At 39.4% G+C, this 8785-nt stretch overlaps 1 pseudogene; it reads right to left on the reverse strand.

Annotated features, from left to right (window-relative positions):
• On the reverse strand, nt 1-8465 carry LOC134487034 (casein kinase I-like; annotated as a pseudogene).
• Between the last annotated feature and the right edge of the window lie 320 nt (nt 8466-8785).

The raw sequence follows: 8785 nt of genomic DNA on the forward strand, positions 1-8785 counted from the left end.
AAAGAGAAAAACTTTCAGAGCTCTCCTAGGAACAGAAGAAAGGTTGGAGACGTCCTGCCTCTCTGCTGGCTCCTATTAGAGAAATGCTTATTTCTGGTTCTGAACTCCATAGATAAGATATCTGAGTCCTTTCAGTGGGACACCATCTAGTTTTTTCCCTCTATGTCTATTGTCTGTCCTTGGTGCACCAAGCTGTCCATGTCTGTCAGTTTATGTCTGTGGTTTTTGTTTCTCATTGTTTAAATGTTTTATGTTTCATGTTCAAAAGAAAAAATGGTAAAAACTTTATCTGCCGGTCATTCACACCTTGATTTGGTCTTAACTCGTTTCTGAAAAGAGAACAAATAAATAAAAAGCAGTTTCAATCGGCCTTTGGAGCCCTGTACCTGCAGCAAAGAACCTAGGTCAGCTGGACAAGCTGCCCGGGGGCGGAACATCTGCAGGAGCTGATCTTAAAGGCGCCAGCAGCTCCTCAGCTTCTTGGTATGGGAGCTGATGGCTGTTTCTCTTAGAAAAATCCCTGACTTGTTATTAGACTTAGCAGGTGACAAGGTGTTTCTTTTAAAATCACAGCTAGAAAAGCAAAAATGGTGCTTGGTCTAAATATTAAAGACATGTGTTAACCACTTCAATTCTGTTTCTGACTGGTTTTAAGTGTATAAATATGTTCTACATGCCTTGGTCATAGATTATTGGCCTTTAAGTTATTGCATATGGTTAAAAAATTATAACATCTATAACAAGAAGTTGACATAAAACTGATAATTTAGATAGAGTCATTCTAGACAATATGTGACATGAGCCAACCTAGAGAAACAGGTCTAAATTGAGATAATATTTTTATAGAATTCTTATCCTAGAAGCCAGGCACCCCCAAATTACAGAATGTAAAATTGTGTTGGAAGTTTTTAAAAGATTTCATGATTCTTTCAATTTAATTTCTGAGTCTGCTTATGTAGTTAACGCTGTGCGCTCACTTGAAATTACATGGCCAATTAGGTTGACCAGTACTATATGTCAAATTCTTTTAGAATTACAAAAATTAATTTGGGCCAAGAAAAAAATGAGTTTTTCATACAACATATTCGAGCTCATACTAATTTGCCTGGTCCCATGGCCAGTAATAACGCTTTGGTGGATGCTAGTACTCGCAGAGAATTTATTTTTCATGCAGCTCCAGTTGATCTTGCTAGAGAATTTCATCAAAAGTTTCATGTTCCTGCTTTCACTCTTCAACAAAAATTTAAAATCTCTAGAGCTACAGCTCGTGATGTAGTATTACGTTGCCAGAATTGTGTTCGGTTTCACCACCCTCCTCAGGTGGGAGTTAACCCTCGTGGTCTGATTTCACTAAAACTGTGGCAGATGGATGGCACACACATATCTCAATTTGGAAATTTAAAATATACACGTTTCTGTTGATACCTGTTCTGGCATTATACATGCCACTCTGATGACTGGTGAAAAGGCTCGTAATGCCATTAGTCATTGCTTAGAGGCGTGGACAGCCTGGGGAAAGCCTGACAGCCTCAAGACAATGGACCTGCCTACACTACAAAGTCTTTTCAGACATTTTGCCAAACAATACAGGTCAAACATACTACAGGATTGCCATACAATCCCCAAGGTCAAGGAATTGTAGAAAGAGCACATCGTACTTTAAAAGAGCTCTTACAAAAACAAAAAGGGGGAATTGCCTATGGCAAAACACCAAGAGAACAGTTGTCTTTAGCTTTTTTTACTCTAAATTTCTTAATTTTGGATATGCATGGCCGCTCTGCTGCGGATCGCCATGCTGCTATTAAACCTATGACTAATCAAATACAGACAGCTGAGACTATCAATCAGATTGTAGAAAGAACCGCAGTGGCATTAGAGATACAAGAAGAATTTAATGCCCACTTGGCATCTGGCTTTCTATTAGCTAACCAACGAATAGATTTGATTCAAGAACAAATTGAGGCATTATATCATATGATGCAGCTGTCCTGCGTTTCCTCTCTTAGAGGCTTATGTGTTACTCCATTGCAAGCTAACTTTTCTCAGTATTTTCAACAGAGCAAAGAAATCTCAAATTATTTGAAAGGAAACTGGTCCATGGAAGCAGAACAATTATCAAGACAATTGCTGATTGCTGTCCTTAACAACACCAGAATGGAACCCATCACGTTTGGAGATTTCACCTCCTGGATCACTAATGCTTTCTCATTTTTTAAAGATTGGGCTGGCATGTTTGCCTGGGGGGCCATAGTCCTCTTGGGATGTGGAGTATGTCTATGGCTTTTTTGCCGTTTACAACGAGAGCATGCCAGACACAAAGAGATTGTTTACCAAGCTATGGCGGCATTTGAAAGCAGTGCTTCTCCCAGTGTATGGCTGGCCTCTCTGATAATTTGAGAGTTCGCCCTAGATCATATTTTGTCACTGTCATGTGAAGTCATTGTATCCAGAGACGGGCAACTTTCCCCAGGCTCGGACCAACCTAAGACAGGAGCCCGGTGGCGATAGGGTTAATTTCGTGACGGGTAAGGCCGAGTTTTTAGAGAGGAACGACCTAAGACAGGAGCAATGACGTGTATTGACGTGACACCCAGATCTAGACCAGTCATAGACAGAGGTGGACTTGCCCTGTTTGAACATTCAGGCTGGTCCTATGCCCCTCTGCTCTGCTTCTCCCCTAATATTAAACACACACGTATAGCCCAGGACGGTGTGTTGTACATAAGTCATCTCTAGCCATTGGGGTGCAGTCCTAACTGCAAGAGTGGTTCGCCATGTCCGAGCTGGGCACTCTGTGAGACATGTCTGACCTCTCTCAGACCACTACCTCCACCTAATGGGTTCATTTTTAAAAAAAACAAAAAAGAGGGAGATGTAGGGAGCGGCTAAAGATGGCGCCGACATCCGGTGATCGTTTGTGGTAAACACCTACAGCGCATGTGTTGGCAGACCCCCAGCACCTACAAGGTCAGGGTGATATTCATGCTAAATAGGTATTTCATGCTCCACCAATCCCCAGTGGACAAATTTACAGCCACAGCCTGTCTTGTATTTAAGGCGAGTGCCTTTGTTCCCCGGGGTCCCCGTATCATCAATAAGGTGTTCCTGCAATAAAGGCTGATTGAGAAGGATCCAACGGTGTTGCGTCTTCCTTGCCGGTCGAGGTGGGCACGACACTGTAAGTCAAAAGACACCACCTTCAGGATACCAAAAGATCTTAACTAATTACATCCAATAGACAGGGACTTGTGCTTTTAAGGGAAATGGGGTAATGAATACAGTTATGGGTACTAGGAGAAGAGGAAGAGCTGATATTGTGTCCTAATGTGAATAACTTCAATTGAAAAGATACACATGACAAAGAAAGACATTCACTTACATAGAATAGAACCATGACATGTAAGAATGCCCACATTGCTAGTACCACAAAATGAAGAGTGTCTAAAGAATTCTCCAAATACTTTTCGACAAAGAAATCTAGAAACATGGAGTTTCCTAATTTTACAATACACAACAACTGTAACTACTATTCAATACTTATATTAACATACACGGAGTTATGAATAAAATTGTGACCGCATCATTGCCATACACAGTGTACTAAATTATAATAGCTCTATTATTAATTCTTATATAGAAAGTAAATAATATGTACATGAAGAAAATCTTGAAAAGAGTAAGTGCTAGGAGCCAGCCTTGGTGGGGGTCTTCTTTCTGGTTGGTTCTTCTTGAAGAATCAGAGGAGAAAGTCTCAGCTGAGGATATGACTTGCATTGTCTTAAGAGATATTTAGGGTTGCTGTGTCATGATAAATGTTTACTAATCTAAGTCTAAATTAGTGCCACTGTAGATGACCCACCTCCTGTGTTCGTTACAGGCCAGAAACTACACTCTCTGGCACTTAGCACCTCTTCCTAAATCATCAAAGTAGCAAGTAAATAGCCTTTTTACTATCTCAGTAGAAACTGTAAGACTTTCTCAAGCTGCATGTGCTTTCTCCCCAATAACTCCAGCAATGAGTACACCTGGAGATATTTTATCCACCCTCACAATATGCTTGCTGTACCATAGACAAGATGTGTGTGTATAATGAAGAATGAAGAATGAAGAAAATTCTAATGTGGGAGGGGTAAATGGTAACATGGGTTTTCATTGTGCACAATTTAAATTTTTCTGTGACACTGGTAATCTTTGCATATTTGGTATAATGATCTCTAAGTCATCAAGCAGTGTGCCTAGATATATTGGATATATGAACATGGAATCAACAGAGACTCTCCAAGTGGTTCCAATTTCCAGAGTGTTAGGGATATTCTAGACACCTATTAATTGCCTAGTGTGTGAGCTTCAACATCCCTCCCTGATGCAGTAATTGACAGAAATCACCTATGATCATTTGAAAGCAAAGGTCTCTACTGCTTCTACTAGTAGTTATATTCTACTGTCAATGATGCCCTCTTTCAGCAAATTCCAATACTCATTAGTGTCTCACAAGCTGAACAATATCCTTATTTTCTAGATGAAGATCAAAATATGTAAAGTCATCAATTTGCTCATAGTAACATACGATTTTATTTTAGAAACTAAGTTTCTGAGCCTTCCTGAATTTTGTATAAATATTCTAAAATAATGTTTCACTTGGAGTAGCAATTTTTTCATCTTTCTCCATTACTTCCCAATCTATTTCCAGGATGTTTGTGTTTCTAAACTGTGTATGAACATCTGCCTCATATACTATACAAAGGTCATTTCTTAAAAGATTTACAGATTCAAGATGGTTGTATAAATGGACTCAAAAAATTAAGATGAATATCTTAATGGTGAGTTTTTTTCTTCAGAACGTACATTCTTAGATGTTTAAGATGTTAGAATTCCATAAATTATTTAAGAATGGAAATCTGGATGAGAAAAACTGTATGACACTGTCCTTACGTCCTTACAAAACTGGCTTGCGAAGTGGAATGGACTTGGCTAACAACGGAACTGTTACACTCTTCATATGCAGGCACTGTGAAAGCTATGGAGGCAAAGCACACTGCCCACTCTCTCTTCAGAATATTCTCCACTCGTCAACATTGTGCTGTAGACAGGGAATTCCAGAGACTTAGCCAAGCTGAATACAAGAGACTCGTGAGCACAGAGGGCAACAGAGTGGCCCAGTGTTTGTTGCTGGGAGTATGATTCTTTTCCTTACTTGAAGAACAACATAACAGGCAGCCACCACTGTATGGCACGTCTTTGGGTTTCTGCTTCTGAGAGAAATGTGGCCATGAGCAGTAAGTAGGCTCTTAATGGTGCTCCAGCCTTACACACTGAAAATATGTTCCCATTTTCATCCTTTCCTCTGTGTGCTTTTAAACTCTAACACACAGTACTTCTCCCGTACTCACTTCTTGCCATCTATCATATATTATCTGAAAGCAGATTGACATTAAGCAAATGTTCCTGGCGCTTCTTCTTCTGCAGTTGCACCTAACACAGTGGCGCCACAGAAGCTGAGCTCATATTTCCAATACTGCCACTTTATTGACCGCCAGAGTTTGCCAATCCCATAGTACTTTATCCTCATTACCTCTAGGCAGTGACGGTACCATTATTTCACAAAGAAAAGGCCAATATGATTCATGAATAACAGTATCATCAGACATACTGAAATAAATGCAGATGGCACAAAACAGGAATTGTTTACAAGAGTTGTTTTTAATATTTGGACAACTGTTTTCTCGGCTGCACTAACCAGTGAGAGGAAAATTCCTGTTTGATTATGCTTTTATAGAAGACATAAAGAAATCAAATTAGGTACAATTAATTGACATTTGGACACCTGTATTTTTTTCCTTTGGAACTGTGTTCATCAATACACTTTTTCATCCATTCCATTCAAGGATGGGAAAGCACTCACGTTTGACAAGATTCTAAAGCTTCCACAAAGCTAACTCAGGGATGGGGGAATGAATGTAAGACAACCACGAAATGAAATATGAAAGTATGACGTTTTTGTTTCAAGAGTGAGTCCTTGACAATATATGTGGTCACCATAGAGATGATTTTAATCATGAGACAGCATATGAACAGTTAAGTAACTCCCCAGGATATGTCTGTGTCCAGTCCTTTGTGACTGAAAGATCCCATGCAGAGAGACCCTTACTCAAGTCTTGGGAAATCGCGGACCCCAGACACAGAGAGACCATTTTGGATGTAATAAGCAAAGGAGAGGTTTATTATGGAGACCTATTACAGAGATCTCCGGGCTGACACATCTCCCACGCAAGAGACAGAGGTGTCGACCCCGAGAGGCTGGGAGAAAGAGAATTTAAAGGCAGAGGCTGTGAGCACCAGGGGATGGGGGGGATGTCAAAGGGGAATGCACCACAAGTTACAGGATTGTTTTATGGCTCCAGGAGATAAGGGGACGCCAGAAGCTTTTATGGCCCCCTGGAACAGAGCTACTAAATCAGGAGAACGGTTGGGCCTTTAGGTCCTCATTATTTTTAAGTTTGTCAAAATTGATGAAACATCTGTATTTGAAACACCTCTGGTTAGGCTTGGGCTGCCTGGTTTCCTGGAATTCTCTCTGTAGGACACAATGGCTGAAAAGCACAAGTATGGGCTTATCAGGGTCTGGAGGACATCTGGTTAAAGTATGATTCTGAGTAAGCTGGGGGGATGTCTTTGGATGGTTTATGGGTCAGTCCTCCTTTATCTTTATGGCCTGTTATTCCTGGCAGCAGGGCTTACTCTTTTAATTTTATATTTTTAAACCTTAAATTTGTATAATTTTCCTTTCAGTGACATTGTATGGTTTTCCTTTTCCTTTGTTTGAAAAAGCTGCAGCACCATATATTCAAAACTTTCTGGCAGTTGGTTTCATCCATTACTTCTACTTCCATAGAGGCTGTAATTGGTCCATTTGACCGTCCCACCATGGGGTCATCCATGTTTAGTTCTCTATTTGTAAAACTTACAACCTGGTTTTTAGACTGATGTATCTTGTCTCTGTGTTGGTGTGCTTTTCTGTTTGATGACAGAGTGGCGTCTGCTGAACTGCACCTAGAGGAGTAGGCAACTGTTTACCAAACCAGTCACATTCATAATCAAGCATATACCCTTTGCAATTGAACAAGTCAGTAAAAAGCTTTCTTAGGTAATCATAGTCTGGCTCTTCAAAAAAAATCTAGCGTTCCTATGTAACAAAGATATGTTGCCATTTCTGGCAAGTTTTCACACAGCACTTCTAACGTTGTGGCAAATTTCGTGTTTCCAATTTTCTGATCTCTCTTTTGACATATGCACCTTTAAGCCTTGCCAAGGAAGACCGCCTCTCAGGAAGTACATGAACATATGGCTTAAAGCTTCTAAATCAGCTCTTCTACTGTGTTCTTTTCCTAGATGTGTGTTTATGCTCATGTTCTGACTGTTCCAGTAAGGATTTGTGTTCTCTGTATGGTATATGTTTCTTTGTCTCTGGATCAATATATTCATTTACCAAAACAAAATCTATGATATGAATGAGTTGCTGGGCTTTGTTTCCTGGCCGTCCTATTAAGAAGATCTCAGGCTTCATATCTCTGTATATCAAGGTCTTTGAGTGGGCATACTCCATGCGAGAAATCGGTTGTATAGCTATCAAGAGAACTGTTTTAAGAAAAAGTGTTCTATCACAGAGGTCAAACAAATCTTCCAAAGTAGGTCCCAGCAGTTCAAGCACCATACCGTTTGTATTTACCACAAGGGCCAAAACAGTAAACTTGAGGTATACCACCTCCAGATGCTAACTGCTTATAGAATCTGTATTCCAAATGCAGCTTTGGTGCTCTGGATTTCATGGGCTCCAGTTTAATCGCCACATATTCATTTGTATATAAACTTTTCCCTAATCGTAATTCTCTAAAATTGCCACATCCAAATTTTTCCACCTCTAAAGTTAGGTCCAACCATTAAAACTCCAGATGAAGAAAACCCAGTTGCTCAAGTGCTGTGCCCTGACCGACCACTGGGCCGTGCCATTCTGTCATCTGATTTGTCCTTGTCTTTCTTTTTCAGGAGTTAAAGACTGGCTAGAAAGATGCTATGTCTTGAGGTAACATTTAAAATATGTAGTAAGTGAAATGAGTCCACATTTTTTACTTCATTATTGAATTTACAGGTATTTAATTGTATTTTGTAATTTATTTTTCTTCTTAGCCAAAAGTTCAATGTGCTGTTTTGATAAATTGGGCACCCCCGTGAACATAGCAGATGAGGACGTTGTTGACCATATCACACATTCATCTTTTACTTAGAAACTTGCTGCTCCTTCCACACACTCTCTCTTCTGTTTTACGTGTGAGCCTAGAGGTGTGCTTATTTATTTTTTTGGTTTGTCTTGAGGTAACATTTAAAATATGTAGTAAGTGAAATGAGACCATATTTTTTTACTTCATTATTGAATTTACAGGTATTTAATTGTATTTTGTAATTTATTTTTCTTCTTAGCCAAAAGTTCAATGTGTTGTTTTGATAAATTGGGCACCCCCGTGAACATAGCAGATGAGGACGTTGTTTATCTTTTTTCTTGCTTTTGAAAACCTACACTCAACTGAGAAAACATTCACTGTATAATCTGATCAAGTTTGCATTCTATATGTATACTGTTATGATATCTGAACTGCAGGAGTTAAATACTGAGTTTTACTTTGTTTGCTTTGAGCAAGGTAAATGGATGTTTGGGACATTTATAATGTAAAACCACTTCTTTACAATATTTGAACAAATTCGTGTGTCTATGATATTTGTAAACATATGC

This window comes from Rattus norvegicus, chromosome 5 (genome assembly GCF_036323735.1).
Source record: "Rattus norvegicus strain BN/NHsdMcwi chromosome 5, GRCr8, whole genome shotgun sequence".
Classification (NCBI taxonomy): domain Eukaryota; kingdom Metazoa; phylum Chordata; class Mammalia; order Rodentia; family Muridae; genus Rattus; species Rattus norvegicus.